The sequence below is a fragment of the Oxyura jamaicensis genome, unplaced genomic scaffold, assembly GCF_011077185.1.
Source record: "Oxyura jamaicensis isolate SHBP4307 breed ruddy duck unplaced genomic scaffold, BPBGC_Ojam_1.0 oxyUn_random_OJ106545, whole genome shotgun sequence".
NCBI lineage: Eukaryota > Metazoa > Chordata > Aves > Anseriformes > Anatidae > Oxyura > Oxyura jamaicensis.
In genome coordinates this window covers 1-22,010 of record NW_023312324.1, presented here as the reverse complement: position 1 = coordinate 22,010, position 22,010 = coordinate 1, and the positions used below count along the sequence as shown (strand labels likewise).

The 22,010-nt window shown below is 53.7% G+C and overlaps 1 long non-coding RNA gene across 1 annotated transcript; it reads left to right on the top strand.

The window, feature by feature from the left end:
- Window positions 1-6,277: 6,277 nt before the first annotated feature.
- LOC118160181 lies at window positions 6,278-18,592 on the top strand. The gene is made up of 4 exons (XR_004747351.1): window positions 6,278-6,596; window positions 7,301-7,375; window positions 17,860-17,899; window positions 18,567-18,592. It is a non-coding gene; the product is annotated as an uncharacterized LOC118160181 (long non-coding RNA).
- The last annotated feature ends 3,418 nt before the right edge of the window (window positions 18,593-22,010 follow it).

Below are 22,010 nucleotides of genomic sequence, written 5' to 3'. Positions count from 1 at the left end.
CTCAGCTGGCTTAAAATCTGGGAGAGAAGCAGCGAGCGAGGGGTTTTAAAGAAAAACCGCGTTTCTCACAAGAAAGCGGGCTCGCGTGCGGCGTCCAAAACAAAACCCGGTAAAACCCAGCAAGCCAGCACAGGTTCCTGCTCAGCTATTCACTCGCTGAGCTTCTGGAGTGTTTTCAGTTCCCGTCGTAGCCGCCGTCGTCTTGCTACCTCTGGGGCTGGTCGTGGGCTTGGGGATTTCTCCACCAGAACCTGCCCAGCGCGGTGTACTCGGCAAGCAGCATCCGTGTTCGCGGTGCTTCACGTAGGGCTGGAAGCAGAGCTGTGCCCTGTGGCAGTGGGAATAACTCGCTGGGGGGAAAACCAGGGGATTTTAATAACGTGAGCGCGGCCAGCCCAGAGTTCTCGAGAATTTTGCGACCTAAAAGTGCTGCCAGGAAATCCCACGTTTTTCTTTCTTGCTGGCCCGCCTGTAAGCGTCCTTCGGGGGCGCGCTGCGGGGATAGATAACGCGGTGGGAAGGAAGGGAGAGAGGAGTAAAGGGCAGGGACTTCTACAGGGGAAAAACGAGTGAATAAAACAGGACCGAGCGTAAAAAACAGGACTGGATATAAAACAGGACTGGATATTCCCGACGCTCAAAGTGAAGCGACTTCAAAGTCCCGGCGCCGGCTGCGGCTTCACGTGCGCAGCTGGCACCTCGGGCAGCCCGTGCCGAGGAGGAGGAGGCAAGGCAGGTGACGAAGGGCGATGAGGGCTTGGAGGCAGGGAGGCGAGCGAGCTGCACGTGCCCTCTCGCCGCCCACGCAGGTGCAGCCGGTGCCGCTGCTGCGTCGCAGGGCTCCCGCAGGTTGTGCGAGCGGAACTTGCTCGCCTGGGTAAGAAAACAAATCCGCGTAACCGCTGGGCCAACGCGAGGAGTTATTTCTGTTGTAGGGATATTTACGTTGTAGGGTTCTGCTTGCAAACGCTTTGAAGAATTCACACCTCCGACGCCTCGACCGGAGCGGCGCTTTCTGTCCTCCAGCTGGCGTGGCCGCGCGTTCGCCGCGCGGTACGGCAGCCCTCACCTGCAGAGCTCTCCACCGAGGAGCCAAACCAGCAGTAGTCCTCAGGTTGTAAAGAGCCTTTGTCACTAACCGTGCTCGTTCCTTAAAGAGGTCCTCGGCTGCTTAGGTGCCAGAGCTGGATGGCTTTTTTTTTTTTCCATAATACAGCTGTGGCGTTAGCTTCTTCCCTCAAATTCCAAATTCCTTCTCTGCTCAGGTTCTTCAGCTGGGAGAGCAGCTGTAGAGGAGTGTCTGTAAGTAACACAACACGCGGCGGGGACCCTTAGAAGGCAGGAACTTGCTTTCTGCTAAGACTCCAACTGAGACGCGCGTAGATAAATACGCGATTTTATTTTTCCCTGAGGCCTTTGAGCTTTCTGCTCTGTCTCCTCCTTTTTGGTGCTCGCGGCCACTAGGCTCGCAAAAATATTTCAGTGCAGTATTTTTAACCAGAAACCCAATTTGCCCAAACTTATTCCTTGTTAAGTTCAAGGAAACCTAATGGAGGGAATTTATTTTAAGGCTGTTTGCCAGAGGGGGGGGGGGGGAAAACAGCCCTGCAAACAAACTAGCCATCTGTTGGCCACGATGTTCACCTTTGGGAGCTCTGGGCGTGCAGTCGTACCCTAACAGATTATTTTTTTATTCCTGCAGGGGAAATCCAGACCTACAGCAGTGGGTGGCCCTCTGTGAGGCCACGTGGGAGGATGAGGGAATGGGAACTTGACCCTAGAAGAGGCAAATCCGCAGCGGCCGGTTTATTTCTGGCCTGGTTGGGCACTCTCTAACTCTCTAGATTTGAAACGTTCTGTGTGTTGAGGTGCGTTGTTATTTTGTCCCAAAGCGGAACGGGCGAAATGCTGTAGATCACTTTTTCTTCTGGCTGAAGAAACAATTTCCTATGAGCTCAGCTCGGAACAATAGAGCCTCGATCTTGATCGGGGCCTCTGGATGTTACTGTAATTAATGCTAATAGGTAGCGCGCTTGGCCTTTGCGCTTCTGGCACACTTCAGGCCCTACCCAGGGCGTCCGCAATCAGCTGCGGCAAAAATTCCCTTCTGGCTCTCTCCAAGCAACCCCTCCTGAACTGATATCTCAAAGTAAGCTTGCTTTCCATATCATCATCTGACCATTTTTGTCATTAAAATTCTCTCAATAGTCTTGGGGCCGAGATAATTTATCTTCGGGTCCCCAGGACTCCCTCCTAGTTCCCGTGGTTGTAACGTGGGAACGCTTTTTGAACTCGTTATCCGTCAGAAACGGCAACCTGATTTGGCTCCAGATTTTGCTGTTTTCTCCTCATTTGTGCTCTGACCGTGCCTGACACGAAGTCAGATTCCTGTACCTAGGTGGGAAGGAGGCAAAAGCAGCAAGGCCGCGAGTCACCTGGACTTACAGGAGCAAGCTGAGGATCCTGAAAGGGACTGGGATGTGTTTTTTGTGGAGTGTTTTGGCATACACGGTGCGTTCCAGGCTGGTTACGTGGCTCTGATCCTGCCCCAGTGTACACAGTGGCTGTGAGCCCTGCTCTGGGGGCGAGGCATCCTGCTCGCACCAGCGTGGACGTTGACTGCCTGCTAGAACCATTGTCCCCCTGTACTTGGCTCTGGTGAGGCCGCACCTCGAGTACTGCGTTCAGGTTTGGGCCCCTCGCTACAAGAAGGACGTGGAGGTGCTCGAGCGAGTCCAGAGAAGGGCTACGAAGCTGGTGAGGGGTCTGGAGAACAAGGCTTACGAGGAGCGGCTGAGGGAGCTGGGACTGTTCAGCCTGGAGAAGAGGAGGCTCAGGGGCGACCTTATTGCACTCCCCAGGTCCCTGAAGGGAGGCTGTAGCGAGGTGGGGGTTGGTCTGTTCTCCCACGGGCCTGGGGACAGGACGAGGGGGAATGGGCTCAAGTTGCGCCAGGGGAGGTTTAGGTTGGATATGAGGAAGAACTTCTTTCCTGAACGGGTTGTTGGGCACTGGAACAGGCTGCCCAGGGAAGTGGTTGAGTCCCCATCCCTGGAAGGCCTTTAATAGATGTTTAGATGTAGAGCTCAGGGCTATGGTTTAGTGGAGGACTTGTTAGCGTTAGGTCAGAGGTTGGACTCAGTGATCTTGGAGGCCTCTTCCACCCTAGACGATTCTGTGATTCTTCAAGCCTTTATCCATCAGCTGATTGTTTTCTCCGATCTGTGTGATGAAGATCGCAGGGACAGAAACGGTTTGGGGCAGAGGAAGTCAGCTGGGCAGAGCAGCCCAAAATCAGGTGAGCGGTTTGTGGGCTTCCCCCTAAATGCTGCCGGCGTGCTTCAAGTCCTTGGCGCTCCCGGGAGCGTTTTCTGCACAGACAAATTATCCATCTTGTTTTTGCGGGGCTTCCTGAAGCTGTACCTGGTTTGCTGAAGTTTCAAAGCATTTCTGACTCCCGCTTTCTGCGGGATCCAACACCTGGCCCCTCTCGCTCTGAATGCAGCCGAGGGGTTTCCGTTGCGCCCCCGGCTTCCTGAAGTCCTGCACGTCTCCATGGTGGCAACTCTCTTGGATCCAAGACGGCTGATCGACGGCTGGCGGGTTTGGGACAGGGTTCGTTTGGGATTTGGTTGTAAGACTTTTGCCTTACGGAGAAAAAATAACCCATCTGAGCCGGGCCAGCAGTTGGGGCAGAGGTTCTTGACCCCAAGAAGCATTGCCCTCATGGAAGAGCTTTCTGCTGTTCCCCAGCACTTTTCCCCCTCTGCTTTTAGAGATTTCCTTGGTACAGTTTATTGCGACAAGGGAGATGAAGAAGCCTTCGGGTCTACCTCAAGCTCTCCCGGAGCCTTCCTGGAGCCCTGGCTCGTGCATTAAATGTTCCCTGGGGATTGTGTGCATAAAGGGAATGGCTCTCAAGACTTCCTGGGGATGGAAGGGAGCTCGCAGGGAGTAAATGTTCTTCTCTCTGTAACCATCCATGGACTTTTCCCACTGCTGCTCTCACTGGTAGTGGATTTCAAATTGCTGAACATCTTTAGAGAAAAGTGGGTGCAGCGAGGAGGGCTGCTCACCCCGCTTGCGTTTGGCTTCGTGTGGATTCCCCTCGTGCCCAGGAATGTCGGCTAACACGGCTTCATCTGTTCTGCTCACGCTTTCCCAGACTTGTGTCGATAAGAGGGCTTCACTCTGAAGTTCACGTTACTCTGCGGTTGTACGTGCATGTTGATGACCAACGTGGTTGCTCCCAAACACAGCATTTGCATCCCGACACATGTTCCTTGTGTGACTCTAACTCGCCGTTCTTTTTTTAATAGGCACCTTAGGTCCTTGTCACGACGGGGAGAACAGTCAAATACGGCACTACGCCACTTACTAATAGTTATTTTTTAATTTGGGAGCACTTGGACTTGGGTCTGAGCGCGGAAGACTCCGCTTTTATTTATGGTCAGCGTTAATAACGCAGCCTGCTCCGAGCAGCTTGCTCCGAGCATCCAGCGCGGAGAGCCGCTTTTTATTAAGCGCCACTCGATCGAGCCCTAAGGAAAACCATTTGCCTCTAACCCGATCTGCTCTGAGCATTAACACACTTCGGTGTTAAACGTCTCGCTCCGGGGCATCATCGCGCACAACGGGTTCGTGTCCGAGCCCCTGTCTGAACAGAACGGTGTTTTCAAAGGAACCTGTGCCCGTGTTTTCAAAGGAGCTCAAACTCGACCGAGCTTGGGGCACCGAGGTATTGATCTGCCCTCTGTGAGCTGCTCCTGGGTGGCAGCCAGCTGCAGTCGGGTGCTTGCTGTTTAACTCCAGGCCAGAGCGGCTCGTGCTGAACCAAAAGAAAGCTCCTGAGCCAAAACAAGCTGCTCTAAACTCCTCTCTCCTCTCTGAGAATGAGTGGGGGAAAAATATTTCCGCATCCAAACTCTGCTGGAGCCGGCACGGGGGGAAAACTTCTCCGGTTCGAGCGTCGTCGTGCTCGAGGAGCTGTTACGAATCCTGATGGACCCTGCGGCTGGGACGTGGTTCTCCTGCACATGAGTACTCGTACGGGCTGCCAGGCTGAATTGGCCCTTCCGGAGCTCCTTCTCGTTGTGTGACGCCTCCTAAGCAGACTTCAGAGATGGGACTTGGGCCGAGAGCTTTGTTCCTGGTGGTAGGTCCCAAGCGGCCACCTTCAGGTGGGTCAGGGACGTGTAAGCGAGCGTGTTGCTTGGTGCCACGAAGATGGAGGAGCATCAGCAGTCCTGCTGTGAAGTAGAGAGGTTTCTGCTCAAATGCTGTGCCTTGAGTGGCGAGAAAACATCAGGGGGAAGAATTGTGGGTGTGGAGGAGGACCTGGCTTCGGTTCCTTTTAGTCCAAGGTTTTCTTCCAAGCTTGCTGCAAAGAATTTAAGCATCTTTTGTTCGACACTGTGCTCTGGCCCTCTTCTCAAAGCAGGGTGGCCTCAGGGGTGCAAGCTGCAGCAATTTGACGCTCAGGCGGGAGCAAACCTTTCATTTCTCCCTGCTCCATCTTCCTGATGCTTCCCTCGCAATTCGTATCACGATTACTGACTCCAGGTAATTGCTGTAGGATATTCCCAATCCATTAACCCTGATTTGTAGGGGAATTCTTTGAGTTTAGGTGCCGAAACGTCGCTGCTAATTGTCTGAACTGAGCCTTGCTTGAAACGAAAACCTCGTGCCTTTCAGTTTGCGTTCCCTTCTTCCCAAAGCACGGGCACTTTTGATTCTTTTCTTTAAATGCTGGCAAATACGGCTGGTCTCTTAGCGCCCTTGCAGTGCCTCATCACCTCGCCCTGCTGCCATCTCTCCGAAGACGCCGAGGTTTGTTTTTTTTTTTTTTGGTCTTGCAAGTCAAATCAACGTGAGGTTGCCGTAATTTGCATCGTAGCAGTGGGAGGCCTTCTGACAGCGCCGAAGGCAGCCGAGGAGAAGTGAATTCATCAGCGCCCGCGTTTGTCAGAGTAGGGATCGGGGAGAGTTCTGCTCCTCTCATCGGGGTGGAAGAGTAAATATCAAATGTGAGTAGTTGAAAGGGCGATTTTCTGCCCTGAGGCTCCTTTCCAGGGCGCAGGAGTGAGAGGTCTCTGCGTCCTGAGCCTTTGGGGCCATTGCTGGATTTTAGCTCCCCTGCACAGCTCCGGTGTGGTTCCAAACACATCGCTGGGAGGGACTTGGCTGCTTCTTAAATCGCAGCTTAAGCTCCGCCGAAGTAGACGGAAAACACGGTGTAGCTCTGAGGGGAGGGAGGGAGGCGTCATTGCGAACTGGAGGTTGCTCAACGCAGGGGCAGGGATTCTCGGGGCGTTGAATTGGCTCTTGGTAACGTCATCGTGGTGGTTTGGTCGCTTGGATGGCACTTAGATGTGTCAGGACGCGTAAATTGCATGGTGTAGGGTGCTTTGAGTATTTGGTTCTAAGCAGTTGGGTATCCCAGGCTTTTAGCAGGTCACCTGGGTCTGAGTAAGCGTTTTGTTTCGCAGCCGAAACGTTTTCCTTGACTTGATTTATCAGTATTGAGAGCAAACACGAGGTCACGATCCTAGGAGGACTCAACGAATTTGTTGTGAAGTTTTACGGACCACAAGGAAGTAAGTACACAACCCAGCCCTTCTCTAAAAGCAAACTGATAGTTCCGGGGGTGGGGGAATAACGTGATGACACCTTCTTCTGGAGCGAAGGAAGGGATGAGCACATCCAGCTGGGGGTAAACCTCAAAGGGTGGCAGTCCTTGCGGGCTGACCTCTTGAGGGCAGAGGAAACACAACCGTGGGCGTTAACACGGATGAACCACCTCGCTTGGAGCTGAGCAGAGCTGGACTCTCGCTGCCTTTCCCAACCCCCAAGCCCTCTGCTGGGGCCTTCAGCACTGCTCTTGGTAATCCTCGGCTCTTCTAGACCTGGCTCGTGAGCTTTGCGTCACCATCCATCACCACCACCTGATTTTTTTTTTGGAGTTGGTAATTAAGATGGCTTTTTTGGTGACGAGATCACAAGTCAGGTCTCCGGCATGCCTTCATTTAGCGACACCTCTAAGGGTAAGTAGATTATTCTGAACTCTGCTTTGAATAAGGTTCTGGGGCCTTTGCGCAGAGATTTTCTGCGGTCTCAGTGAAATCAAGTATTTCTTGTGAGGCAGCACAGGAAAAAGGCTTTACCGTAGGAGGTTTGATGTGAAATCTTACCCCCTGATGGGACTAAGTATTCTTCCAAAGATGTTTTGCTTAATACTGTAGTTGTATTTATTCTCTCCCGAGTTATGAAGTGTCTAATACCTGCGTTTCTTTCCTTGCAGCACCGTATGAAGGTGGAGTATGGAAAGTTAGAGTCGACCTTCCTGATAAATACCCTTTCAAATCCCCGTCTATAGGTAACCAATGATCACTTTCGGTCAAAATCTTGGTGCTTGTGCAGGGGAGGTGTTACTGCTTGCAGCATCGGTGCAGGGGAAGTCGCTCTTTTAAGCCTGCAGAACGGTTTTACCGTAGACTTCCAAGTAAACTGCTCAAGTGTCGAGTGGGGAGGAGGCTTGGTCTTCTGGCTGAAGGGCTGGGAGCTGGAAATCTGGTTTGGTCGCACGTTTGCGCACCGATGAAGCCTTCCATGTGCTTTTTGAATTGATACATCCGTTCCTGGGTAAGGTGTGAGTAGGGTTGGAGTAGATCTTCGGAGGTCCCTTCCAACCTCAGCCATTCTGAGGTACCGCCGTGAACGGTGGAGACCATTTGGTTGAATAAATGGTTTGTTTAGTGCGGAGAGCAAAGACCACCGTGCAGGATCATGATCTCGGGGTGAACCTAGCTGCTGGGACCTCTTCTCCAGAAGTGGATGGAAATAAAGGCAGGAGCTGAAGCCTTTGTTCACTTGGGGTAGGTGTCGCATGCGTAGAAGAACTTACGTGGAGGAACACAGAAGCAAGGAGCTATCACCAGAATAATCGTAGCTGGCTTGACTGGTCAGGCTTGTTTAGCTTTGAGAGCAAACAGGAAGCTTGATAAAGAAAGGTTCTTCAAGCTGTGTCCGTCCCGCCTTTGTCCTTGAGTGGCGGTGATCTAACGCAGGTGTCTTCTAGGACCAACCTTTTCTAGGACCAACCTTTTCCAGTCGCTTGAGCTGTAAATAAAGCAGCCAATATCGCTGGGAAAACTGGAGCAGATACGTGAGGAGTCGCCATCTCCGTTCTGGGTCATGGCATGAGAGCTGGTAGCTCGGTGACATGGCATTTATCAGAAGGGTGTGCTCGTGGCTTAACCCACCAGAGGACTCTGAAGAATGGAAAAACAAAACAGGCTAAGGAGAACGATGTGGGAACTCGACTGCATGGGATGGACGAGATGGGTCCCTTCCAATATCAACATCCTCCTTTGGAGCTGATAAGTATTGGCTGCCTGCTTAAAATAGGCCGCGAAGCTACGAGTGCCATCTATTTAAAACCTCTGAGTAGTGAACTGCCTAGTCCTGAAAGCGAACCGCGCCTTCTGGGGAAGCAAGGCCTGTTTTTACACAATCCTTTACCTTTTTCTGTTGAAACCTTAACCAAACCACAAGAAGTGCACGCAGACGAGCAGCGACGCGGTGTTGCTGCAGCTCTAACCAGTTCCTGCTTCCTCTCGAGTCAGCTCTGAAATTTGCTGTGAACCTCTTCGATGGTGTGCCTCAGTCTGCAGTCTGTGACTTGATGCCAGCCACTTTCCCCTCTTTTTTTTTCTTGAGTGCCGTAAGGAGGTGCGGATCAGGGCAGCCTTAAATGTGAGCTGGTTACGGATAATTCACGGGGGGAAAAAGTTTCTGTTGCTAATTCCTTTGGCACTTTTTTCTCCTGATGTGTTCTCCCTGCGTGCATTCGAAACGAGGATTGCTGGCTTCAGGCAGAAAAGCAAGCTTTCTTCCCAGTAGCCCCGTGATGCCAGCACAGCTAAACGTGGGCCAGGCTCTTGTGTGTCTGTAGAGCTGTTGATTTAGGCTCCAGGCAGCTGGCGCTGGAGGTCGTGGGTCTGATTTTGGTGATTTGGCTTGGCGGCTGTTCCGTACATGGCAGCCAGCGCTGGAGCAAAAGGCAACCTGGGCTAGGAGCTGGCCCGGCTGTGTTGTTTTCCTGCTCAGTTAAACCGTGCTGCTCTGCCCCTTCTAACGATGCTTTTGCTGCCTTCCTTCTTAGTACAGCACCTCTCCGTCCAGCTCCAGCGTTGCTTCTATCCCCCTGTGTCGCAGCTGCCTTATTCCGGACCCTCCGGCGTGCTTCTGTTGTGCCGTGAGTCCCCGTTTGTGCAGCTAAAACCCACAACTGCTCGTGCTGAGCTCCCCAGGAGGCTGCCTCTTGCTCTGGGGGGTTGCCTCCTGGGCAGAGCCTCGTGCAGCTTAGGTTTCAGGGTGAATAAACGGTCGGTGGCGGAGAGCTCGGCGGTGCTGGGGAGCAGAGGTGCCGCGGGGAGCTCTAGGACCCGGGCAAGCTCCCAGCCAGCTGCAGGAAAAGGTTTGTTTTTCTTTGTCTGGTTCCCGTTTCTGCTGCCCCAGCCCCGCTTATCGGGACATCCAGGGCCCAGCGACGTCTCGGCCCCTTCCTCTGGGCCGCTTGGATCCGCGTTTCTCGCAGGCACGCTCGGCGGTCGCTGCCCGGTGCTGCTGGTTTTGGGGCAGTGCTGATAGCTCCAGAGCGAGTCCCCAGCCCCACCAAGTCCTGGAGCAGCTCTGGCTGCAAAACAAGCTCAAAAGGGAGACAAGAAAAAGTGAGACGAGATGTTCTTCTCTCCCTGCTCAGCCGGTACTCGTTCCAGGGAGCGTCCTAACCCTCGGCCAGCTTCAGCTCTGGTTAGCTTGGCGTAGGAGTTACAGGGAGGAATTCAATGTGGGAGTCCCTGATCTGTAAAGAGGGGGAAGTGAAGGATTTTGGAGGTGGGGGAGCCCAGAAATGGACTCAAAGGTCGCCCAGAGTACATGTGTAGCTTGTTGGCAGCACTTCTGTTCTCAGCAGCGCCGAGATCCCGCTGCTGCGGTGACGTGCGGAGTTCAGATCAGCTGTGTAAGGCCCTGGGATGGGTAAAGTCTAGAACCCAGCGGTTTCCTTTAATAAATTAAGCTTTTGTGATGAAGCTTAAAGCAGAAACGCTGTTCTTGCAGCTTTCCTTGTTCCTCCAGGACTGCGGGCTCAAATTTTCTTTCAGTCTTGGAAATCCTTAATGCAGCCTTAAACACGGCGTTGGCTTTTGGCAGCAAATAACGCGATGGCTGGGAGCGTACCCATGCGTTCTGGAGAGCTGCTTCTGAAAAATGACTGCGAAGAGTCACTTTCTAACCTCTCCAAATCGCTTTTATCCCAGCGTGCCTGGCAAACCTGAGCAGAAAAGGTTTTTAAAGTGGATTCTAGGCTTGTGGTGGCGCAGAGGTGCTCTTAAACCCTAGAAGAGTGGTGGTCATCCTTGCCTTTGAGGGTGCTTTGGGCTCTGCAGGAGTCTTTGCGTGGTGGTTCTTCTGCTGGATGTTGGCTCCCTCGTCCCATCCACGGCTCCCTTGTCCCATCTGCAGCTCCCTTCTCAAATATCAGGGATTAACAGAATGGCTTGGGGTGGAAGGGACTTAAAGATCATCAATTTCCAACCCCGCTGCCATGGGCAGGGATGCCACCCACTAAATCAGGTTGCTCAGGGCCTCATCCAACCTGGCCTTGAACGCTGCCAGGGATGGGGCATCCACAGCTCCTCTGGGCGGCCTGTGCCAGGGCCTCACCGCCCTCGGAGTGAAGAATTTCCTCCCAAACTCTAACCTAAATCTGACCTGGATGCAGGACTCCAAATGGGGCCTCACAAGGGCAGAGCAGAGGGGCACAATCCCTTCCCTCCCCTGCTGCCCACCCCTCTGGTGATGCAGCCCAGGACACAGTTGCCCTTCTGGGCTGCAAGCACGCACTGCTGGCTTGTGTCAAGCCTTTCTTCCACCAGAACCCCCCAGATCCTTCTCCGCAGGGCTGCTCTCAACGAGTTCCTCTCCCAGACTGTGCTCGTGTCTGGAATTGTCCCAACCCAGGTGCAGCACCTTGCACTTGGCCTTGTTGAACCTCACTAGGTTCACGTGGGCCCACTTCTCCAGCTTGCCCAGGTCCCTCTGGATGCCATCCCTTTCTTTTTTGGTATCAGCTGCCCCACTCCAGCTTGGTGTCACCTGCAGACGTGCTGAGGGTGCACTCAGTCCCATCATCTACGTCACTGATAAAGATAATGAGCAGCACCGGGCCCAGGACGGAGCCCTGAGGGACGCCTCTCGTCACGGGCCTCCACCTGGACGTGGAGCCATCGACCACCACTCTCTGGGGGCAGCCTTCAAACCAGCTCCTTACCCACTGACTGGTCCACCCATCGAGTCATCTCTCTTCAATTTGGTGACCGGGATGGCGTGTGGGACCGTGCCAGGGGCCTTTCAGAAGTCCAGGTAGATGACATTGGTCGGTCTTCCCTTGTTTACTGGTGTAGTCACTCCACAGGAGGCCACCGTGTTGGTTAGGAACAACTTCCCCTTGGTGAAGCCACGCTGGCTGTTTTGGATCACCTCCTAAAACATGCGTGGCATTTATTTCCTCTCCTCCTCAGGCTGGTAATTATCGCTGTGGTCTATTAAACGACGCCACCCCAGGGACAGCGCTCTCCTGGCAGTGCACGCAACGCCTCTCGTTAGGCTGAACCATCCGGAGATCTGTGAAAAGAGCAGCCACGGCGAGAGCTTCCAGGGTTTTATTTCTGGTGTTTCAGGCACCACCTGGTTTTTGCTGCGTTTTCAGGTGGATTCCGTATTACCTCGGTGCTGCGTGGCTTCTCCTAGCAAGAGAGGAAAGGGAGAAGGACAGGAGAAGGGAAATGCGCCCAGCAGAAGAACGTAGATGGAGCGAGGTGCGGTGCTGTCATGTTGGCTCTAGGCTTGAGTGCTCCTTCTGAGGTTGTTGAACCCTGCTTGAGATCCCCAAATATCGAAGTCTGCAGGATTTCAAAAGAAAAGGGCTCGAGCAGTTTTGTTAGAACAAAGCGAACCCCTGAAAAATGCCCAAAGCGAACCCCTGAAAAACGCCCCCGTTGTTTTCTGGAACTGAGTGCTGTTTCTCTTAATGCTTTTGTCACCTGACGTAAATATCCCTGCTCTCACAGGGCCACCAAGCGCTCCCTTGCTGGGTGTTTTGTTCCTTTTTGCCTCCTGGACGATACGCTCTGAGCTGTTTCTGATTTCGGGACCCCTGCTGGCACTGCCTCGCTGCTTTTCCCTTCGGGATTCCGTCTCTCCAGGGGAACTCTGTGCCCGGTCTGTTCCTGCCCTTTTGGGGAGCTGGGGAGTACTCGCGGCACCGCTTTCAGCTCCCGTATCACGAGAACAACTTTGTGTAAATTTTGCATGTTTTTAATCTCTCCGTACGCCTGCCAAGAGCTGGAGGTGAATGCTCCTTGGTACCAGGGACCCAGGAGGCAGTGCAGCGATGTCTTCCCTTGCTTAGAGGCTAGGAGCAGGACAGCAGGACCCATCAACGTGGGATCCTGAGCTCTTACCTGGAAGCCCCGTGGCATTTATTTTATTGCTGAAATCTGCAGGAGCAGTAGGCCAGCACTGAGCCCCTGTTTCCTTGATAACCAAATGTCAGAGCTGCCAAGTTTGTGTACGATCGGCACAGAGGCCTCGATTTCTCCAAGAACCTGTGTGTGTTTAGACACAGCTCTCATTTTCCTCCCAGCTCTAGCCAGGATTTGCCAGATCTCTCCTGGCCCGGGCTTAATTTCTTCTTTTGAGCCGCAGCTGCTATTTTTACTCCCTGCTCCTCTCCGGATTGCCTTACGCTTTGCTCCTCAGAATTTCATGAGTCGCTTATCGCCGGTGACCGCTCCGAGCTCGCTCTTCCTGGTGCGCGTTGATCCTCGTGACCCGTGAGCGCCGTGAAAATTCGTGTTCTTCCCCATACGCAGGGAAAGATGAGCCACCCGGAGGTAATTTGTATCCCTGGCTCCGCCGCGGTCTGACGCACGCTCTGCACCCTCTGCAGCTCCCCTGCCGCAGCCGGACAAAATTGGGGAGGTGTTTTCGAGCCTGGCTTGGCACGGATTCGCTGCCTTCTGTGCCAGGCTCTGGGCATCAGGTGACGGTGCACCTAAGCAATGAGACCAACTGATATTGGGCAATTGCTTTGTTTTTTTTCCAGAGCTTGCAGCTCTCAGCCACGAGCTCCCCAACTGGTGCTGCTGCCTCTTCTCCCAGGAAGGGCGGCTCAGCGATTCCCTCTGGGCAGAGGGTCCGGAGTTTGCAGCTCTGACACCGTTTCCCATCCCCTCCAGTCCTATTTTTCTGTCCTCGTGAAGCTGCTGCGGGATTATTTATAGCATTGTTTTTGAAAAGCCACTACAAGTTGAGCGTGGTAACATAAACTGTTCCGCTTCTGCTGGCGAGCTGACGTTACGCAGCCCCTCGCGCCAGCGCCGTGACGGATGCCTCCACGGTCAGTGCGCAGCCTTATGCTCGACTCGGTATCCTGAAGGAGCTCCTAGCTCCTGAAATTAATTTAAAAAACAAAATCCTTGGAATTCTCAGCGAGACCTCGCTGACCAGAGCGCGCTGGCCAAGGTAGACCAGTTGTCCCGGCGTCCCCAGGGCACTGCGGGGAGGGCTGGGGCAGCAGCCTTGCTCTCGTGCCCTCTCCTCCGTCTCCCGCCGCGGTTTCTCAACCTGCGCTGCGTGGCGTGCTCGTGATCGGTTGCACAAGCAGGCAGCCCCTAAACGAGTGCAGCGTGAGGTTTTTTATTGTTGTTTTTTTTAAAGTGCGTGTTCTCTTGCAGGCTTTTGAGTGTCTGGGGGCAGGAGGGAAGAACTAAACATTAAATTTAGACTAATCTTATCTGGCCGTTCGGCCACATTGCACAAGTATTTGGAAGCGCGAGTATTTGGAAGACTTTTTTCCATTAGCTAGGTTGTCCTGTGGTTAGGAAAAAAAAAAATGGGAGGAAAAAGTGTTCTTGACCTCGCTGTGCTGCGTACAGGCGCTGCTGCGCGCTGATCTCTGTGCACATCGTTCTGCCCTGCGCCTTGGGTGCTCGCCCAAGCCACGTGGACCTGGTGTGGTGTTGAAACTCACCCCGTCGTGCTTCGGAGAGCCTGTAACCACCTTCCCACCTCCCCAATCTGAGCGATTTCCTGACTTGCCCTTCGTCTCTCGTTTAAAAAAAAACAAAGCTTTCGGCCTGTGGGCACTTTTTGAAGCGCTGCTCGTTGGATGGTGGCCAGCACCTGACCCAGAGAAGCACCGATGGGTGCAGAAACCCTTCTGCTGCCGTGGGCCAGCACCCGTAGCAAGGGCAGGGAGGCGGTCTCCAGGCCTGATCCCTGTTAGCTCCGAGTTTTCAGGTAAAAATGGAGCCATCTCTTTACCCGAATAGATGAGGGCTGTACTAAGGTAGGACCCTGCCTTAATTACGGTCCAGCCACGCAGACGTAACGACAGGGGGAGTGATCAGGATGGAAGTGCCCCTCGCAGGAGCTTTCTGCTTGTTGGCTCCGCAGGACAAAGCTGCCCCGGGAGCCCTTGGCGTTCCCAGCTCGCCAAGTGCTCAGGCTTCCTCTCTTGGAGGAGAGCTCGCTGGCACGGCAGCTTGCCGGAGTGTGTTGGGTCTGGCAGCGCTTCCCAGCCCCATCCTGAGAGCTTCAGGCTTGGAATTATTCAGGAGATCCTTCGACATCAACGCAAGTCCAAAATTCCTCACGGTTTTCCCCTGCTCAGCTATCGCCCAGCCCCAGGGCCCGAGGCTCGGCACCGCTTTGACCCGACTGTGGCTCGGCACCGGGCTCAGCGCACTCATCCTGGCTGCTGCGGGAGCTCCGTGGGAGAACTTCACCTGGAGCACGGCCAGCCTCACGACTGGGCGAGCCTTCGTGCATCGACAGCAGCCAGGGAAGCCTGACAGCCCTTCAGCTAGCTGACTTGACGTACAAATACGCTTCTCTTTGAAGGCTCTGCCGAGCCAAGGAGCGATTACGCCAGGGCTGTTGCAGAAACGTCGCCGTTTTTAAAGGTCTGCATCTGCGTGTGGGTCCCGACACCTCCCAGCACGGGGACGGATAGGTCCCTACGTCCCTTTCTGGTGTATTTTTTTTTTTCTGCTTTCACCCAAAGGTTTTCTCAGCACAGGTTTCCTGCAGTCCTGCTTTACCTCGAGAGGCTCTCCTGGATCGTGGTGTCTCCGTGTGGGAAACGCGGACTGGGCTCACCCTGCTGGAACTCCACCTAAACGCTGGGTTTTCCAGGGAATCGGTGGTCAGTGAGTGTTCAGACGTTTAGCGAGGTGTTCACAGGCGGTCCAGCACACAGAACGACGACTGCACAGGCTGGGAGCTCGGCTTAGTGCTCCTGGCCGCGGTGGGAACCCAAAATCAAGTGTCTGGGACCTCCCTGGGGTCCTCGCTGCTTCCCTAAAGTTCTGCGTGGTAATTTAACCGGTTAATTTAATCAGTTAATCAGGGATGTGTTGTATTCGGCGCTGTGGCAGTGAACCTGCCGCCGTGTTCATGCTGGCAGGGAAGGCTTTTTGCCACTCCTGGCTTCCTCTGCAAATTGGACACTTGTGCTTTGTGCCCTGCGTTGGTAGAAATACAGAGAAAGGCGGCGTTACCGGAGCGAGGTCAGCGCTTTGTCACTGCGGGTGACTTTCAAACGAGGAGGAGAGGACAGATCGGACTTGTCTCTGGGGCAGGAAAAGGGAAAATACGACCAAAGCTGTGCCGGGGGCGGGCAGCTTGCATCTGTAGGAGCAGGAGGCTGTGGGGGGGGGACCTTGAAGAGTTGTGAGATGCGGCTACAGCCGAGGATGCGAGGAGTGCAGGGTGAGGATATTCGTGCTCTGCCTCAGACAGCAGCTGTTCAACGTGGAAAGCTCGAGACCCAAGGACACCGAAAGAAGGGATCGTCCCTTGGGTGAACGCGAAGATGACGGAGAAGAATTGGAAACCTCTCGGGGCAGGAGCTGCTGGAGCGGGTGGCGCGATGGCATCTCCGTGGATGCGGTGTCTGGTTTAAACACAGCCTGCCAAACCCGCAGGTGTCTGCGCGGCGCGGCTTGGTGCAACCAGCTGCAGATGGCTGCGGGGAAAGTTACCGGGAAGTAGCTGGGAAAATGAGAAAACCCAAAGGAGAGAGGGCAGAGGGATGCCTGCCTCTAGCTGGTCTCCGGCCCAGAAATCAGAACACTTAATTCAGCAGCTCTGCACGTTGCTGCTCCGTTCTGCCTTCTCCTGGCCTCCATTTACTGCTTTTTCAGAAACTTCTCCCTTTTTTTCCCCCCCCCTTTAGAAAGAGGCAGGGTTTAGATCCGGGCTTGGTGCTCGCTGCATCCCTCCAGTGCCTGGCATAACGGATCCGTGACCTGACTTAAACCCGAGGGAGCTCCCGTGGTGTAAATATTTGATGGAACTACAGCCTCCCTCTTTCGCTCTGCTTCAGTTTTCCAAGCTAAATCACGGGAAACTTTTCCTGAAAGCCACTTGTTAGCACGGGCTTGCTTCTGCACTTCTTCGCTCTTCCTTCTGGAGATCGTTCCGTTTCCGGGCATCGTTTCAGTCCTGCCTCGTATTTATGCAAAATCCGAGTCGCACAAGTAAACACGGAGTGCTCTTTGTGTCGCAATACGTGGAAAGAAAGGGAGCTGGCTCCATATGTCAGCTCTTACCCCAGATGGGAACGAAGCTGCCACTCAAACTGCGCTCGCTCCTGCTTCGGGCAGAGCTGGTGCGTCGCGGCTAGGTGGGGCTGCGAGGTGTTTCTGCGCTTCCTGGGTAGAAGAAAAAGCCAGCCAGGTAAGATCTGGAAGCTGCTTAAAGTGGTGCAGAAACAGGGGCCACAGCCAGGGCAGAGCTGCAATATATAGGGACCGAGCAGAAGCATACAGGGACCCAAGCAGAAGCCTAGGGGACACTTAATCCATCTTCCAGCGAAGTCACTGGAAAACCCAGCTCTGTTTCCTGGGCCCGGGTCCCTCGTGGTCCTTCACCGGGGGTTTTGGTTCCCCCCTACTGGAAGGGAAGAGTTTAGGAGCGGGATTTGGCATCCCACCCAGCCACCTGAAGCGCTGGACTTGTCCTTTTGGGGTCGATGTGCTTCGCTTCTACACAGCCTATAGCGCCAAGTGTGGCGTGTTAAAATCCCTTTAATATTATTCCTCTATAAGCTCTATTTGTGGGAGAATTGAGCGCTTTTTGAGGCTCCATCCGCCTTTAACTCAAGGTTGAACGACGTAGCTGGAAAATGGGGCTTCGTATCCGGTAGCGGCGGCCAGAGGTGTCCCTAAAACATGAGGCATCTCCTGCCACGATGCTGTAGCTCTTAAACCACAGGGTTTTTAGCCAAAAAAAACCCCTTGTGTCTGCAGCAGTCTCTGCCCCTGAGTGGCTTACAAATGTAGACTGATGTTGTGACTTCAAATTAGAGAAAAACGTTAAGGAACATTTTTAAAAGAAGGACAAAAACTGAAACTAGGGGCTTAAAACTTGTGCCTGCTGTGCACTGAAATGATCCCTGCGGCTTAGAGATCGCTGAGATGCGCGGTGAATTGTGCTGACAGGCGGTTCTTCTCAGCTCTTCGAACCGCAGCCTTTGTGGCACAGCTGCGCCGTAAGAGGGTTTCTTTTTTTTCTTCTTGAAGTTCAAGGGAAAGGCCGAGGACCCCAGGGTCAAAATGCCGGCCGCGTATTTTAAAGGCTAGGCGGCTGCATACAGCGAAGCCGGGTTTTTCTGTGAAAGCAGCAAGCCCAGCCCTTGTTCAGTAAATTCCAGACTTGTTTTTTTTTTTTAAAAAAAAATAAATCTTTGGCTGTTTTCTGCTATTTACCAGCGTCTCTTTTTTGCAGGATTCATGAATAAAATTTTCCATCCTAACATCGATGAAGCGTAAGTAAATCCCGCGGGTGCGTGGTTTTTCTGAGGGTTTTCTTTAACTGTAGCTGTGCCCTGGCTCGGTAATAACATGCCAAAGAGTTCAAGAACGCTTTCATCTAGTCCGGCAGTCCAAAGGACGTCTTCTAAAGCTAACTTCCAGGAGTGGGTCAGGCTGTGGGCAAGGCTGGGATGGGTGCTGCGGGCTCTCCGATGTGGTCTTGGCACTGTAACGTGCCTCACTTAGAGAAAATTCGGAGCTTTGAGACCTCTTCCAGCCATTGGGCTGGCTTTCTTGAAGCAGGGAGGGGTGCTGGCTTAGCCGCAGCTCCCTCTTTAGCTGAAGTTCACGTTCTTGATGAAATGCTTTACAGTAGAAGTCAGTTTTGCCGCGTTTTTTTCAGTTCAGGTTTAAGGGGAGCCACCTACACTTCAGTCTCTCCGGTAGGTCCCCGAACGGGCCAGCTAATTCAGCGACGGCTCCAATTTGCTTCCCTTGGCACAAAGATTCGTGTAGTTAAAGGCTGCCCCCCTCTGAACCACGGGACAGGAGCAAATCATAGCTTATCTGGAACAGCGGGGCGAGGGCAGGGCAGTGGAAGGGGGGGGAGAGATGGTGTTAAATCCCCAGAGTATTCCTGAGCGTGACCGTGTTTAATTCCACCTTTTCCGTATGTTTCAGGTCAGGAACTGTATGTCTAGATGTAATCAATCAAACTTGGACGGCTCTCTACGGTGAGTTCTGGCATCCCCCCGAAAATCACGCGAAGTAAGATTTTCACGCGGAAACGCTTCTCGTAACCCGTCTTTATGCCAGAGAGGCAAAAAAAAAAACAACAACAAAACCATTCCGTAAACTTGACAAAGAATCGCTCGGTCCGTTGCTTGGTGGGGTCTGGCAGCTACACAACAGCACCCAGCGACGATTCAGCAAGAGAGGAGAGGCCGTATCGAAAGGGAAACCTCGTTTCAGCTACCCCATCCACATGTCGCATGCGCGTTCGAGCTGGTGGTCGTTGCGCGCGAGGCTACGGTCCCACTGCTGCAGGAGGTGACACCAGAAAGCGTTCCCCTTTCTCATGGCAGCATCGCTTCAGCGCAGGCTAGGAGGGGATCGCGTGCCTAACGGCTGCGCTGCTTGCTGCAGAAGGTTTGGGGGTTTCTTTTTAGTCGTGTCTGGCCATAACTCTCCTTCGTAGAGCCCTAGGAAGGTCAGCTGGTAGTTGAAGAGCCGTTAAAACGGCATTTAGGGAAGGCTGAAGTTGTTAAAAGGAATACATTTGAGGGGGGAAAAAAGGAATACAGTTGAGAATCTAGTCGAGGTTGGCTGCGTTCTAAAAAATGCCCTAAAAAAATACAAGCTGCTTCAGGTGTTCCAGTTACGTGTTATGGAAACGTATTCAGGGACATGGGCACGTCAAATCCTGCACGTTTTTCCCTTGAAAACCCAAATTTACCCACCTAAGCTGGAGTTCTCAAGCAGTTGCTAGAGAGACGAGCCGCTTCACCTTCCTCACGAGCAGCAGCCTGCGAGGGAATACCAGACTTGGCGAACGCTGCGGGGGAAATTGCTGAAGCAACTTGAGGAGGAGGATGAGGAGGCTTTTGTGTCCCCGGGGAGAATCTGATGCGAGGCGAAGGAATTTAAAGCTGGTAGCAAAGCAAGCCCTCTGCTGGGGATCAGCCTGCGTGGTTCAGCTGATGGCGCAGGGCGTGCTGCTGTTCCCCAGCCTCAAAGCCACCGGCGGGCCGTGGGGGTGGCTGGACAGAAAGAAATCACTGCTGTGACTGCGGGGCTGGTTCTCTGCCCCGGCAGACGGCTGTGGATATCCTCTCTGTTCTGCAGCAAGCTCTCGCAGGCGCTCACAGCGGGGCTTCTGTGCTGTTTCCAACTGATTTCCTAGGAAGGCTTTGTGTGAGAGGTTTCTGCCATTGCTGTTGCTCCAAAAGGCAGAAAAAAAAAAACACCGTGGTATTTCCTTTGCTTCTGATGACTCGCCGCACCTCGAGTACTGCGTTCAGGTTTGGGCCCCTCGCTACAAGAAGGACGTGGAGGTGCTCGAGCGAGTCCAGAGAAGGGCTACGAAGCTGGTGAGGGGTCTGGAGAACAAGGCTTCCGAGGAGCGGCTGAGGGAGCTGGGACTGTTCAGCCTGGAGAAGAGGAGGCTCAGGGGCGACCTTATTGCACTCCCCAGGTCCCTGAAGGGAGGCTGTAGCGAGGTGGGGGTTGGTCTGTTCTCCCACGGGCCTGGGGACAGGACGAGGGGGAATGGGCTCAAGTTGCGCCAGGGGAGGTTTAGGTTGGATATGAGGAAGAACTTCTTTCCTGAACGGGTTGTTGGGCACTGGAACAGGCTGCCCAGGGAAGGGGTTGAGTCCCCATCCCTGGAGGTCTTTAAAGGACGTTTAGATGTAGAGCTCAGGGCTATGGTTTAGTGGAGGACTTGTTAGTGTTAGGTCAGAGGTTGGACTCGGTGATCTTGGAGGGCTCTTCCAACCTAGACCATTCTGTGATTCTGTGATGTATGGATAGCAGCACGCTTGCAGAAAATCTCCCGTATTTTTCCGCGTGACATCAGTGTAAGGAAACCTGAAGGTGTCAGGTGCAGGTTTCGTACACAGCACCTTTCAGTAGCTGGTGGACGTTACGAAGCCAAACTTGGCATTACAGAGTGCATCTTCTGACAGTCCTCTCCTTGCAGGCTCCCCTCGCTTCACTGTAGGAGGAACAAGGAGGAACTAAGGTGGAAGGGACCCGGAATAGCTACCAATAAATTCCTGAGGACCTCATGGCGAGGCTCCCCCTCGTCCCCTAATGAAGTATCGGGTCCTCAGTGCTATTGTCAGGTTTCCTGCTCACATCCAACTAGTTCTTGTTAAGCTAACGCTGCTTTTAGTGATTGGAAAGAAGGGGGACGTCCCTCAGGTCTCTCAATAAAAAATCCCCGCAGGGTGTTCGGTGAGTCGTGGTAGTTTTTAGGACTCTGCTCAGCAGCCACTGGAGTTTCGGTGTCCAGTGGCTATAAAGAGGAGCTTGATCTAAGCCTGCTCCTGGGGAGATTTGATCCAAGAGCAGGTGGCACCACAGACTGAAGCTAACTTCTTGCTGACACGTCTGAACCCAACCCCTAGGATAGTGAAATGGGCTTTCCAAGGACAGGCTGCTCCCAAGGCTATGGCAGCAAGCAGTCCTTTTTTTGTGGTCACCTTTTTTTGTGGTCCCTTGTTTTGGATTCGGATCCTTCCTCCAGTTGCTGCTGTGCTTCATCCTCTGACTAGCACCGAGTGCTCAGCATGCCGGCGAAGGCAAATTTGGTCGAGGCTCTCACCCTGCGTGTGCTCTCCAGGGCTTGGTCACCGTCCTCTGGTGGTGGAAGGGGCACCAGCTTCTAATGCTAGAAAGATTTCAGGGTAAAACCACCGAATTTCTCAGCGGTGCCCCTGTCTAGCAGAGACCAGCTGGTTGTGACCTGCAGCAATCGATACCATTGACGTTTTTGCATCTGAGCGATGCAGCTCTGGCCGTAATGACCCCTGTGCTCCTGAGAGTACAGAAACCGTGGGTTTTCTTCCTGCTGGGCAGGCGACGGGGGTAGTTCTAGCACAGGGTTTGTGCACCCCGATGTGTTGAGGCAGGAGGAAGGAGCTGACAACGCCTGGAGTCTCCCTGGCCTTGGGTCGGATCAAATACATTCAGAAGGCACGCGGTGGTGGATCCACGGAGGATGTAGCCTTTGGGCAGTAGCAAGGATCTGCCTGGACCTCCTGCAGAGATCTTTGGAGGCTGCATCTTCAGTGGTGGGGCTGGAGCCTGGTTTTGTGTGGCTGCAGCCCGGAGCCACGGGACTGTTTGTACAGAGGAGCTGTAGGAGCTCTGCCCACCCCCAAAACTCCGAGGTACCTCCCCTCTGCCCGAATTCAGCAGCTCTAGAGGGGGCAGGAGATGCTGATCCACAGGCAGGAATACTCTGATAAAAGGTAGGGAGAACATTCAAAACAGAATATTTAAAAAAAAAATAACACACTGCTCTGCCTCTACCAGCAGCTCCCCCCTGGGTACGTGGCACGCAGCCCTCCTAACCCCACTAAATCTCTGCTCTGGGGGGGGGGGGGGGGGGGGGGGGGT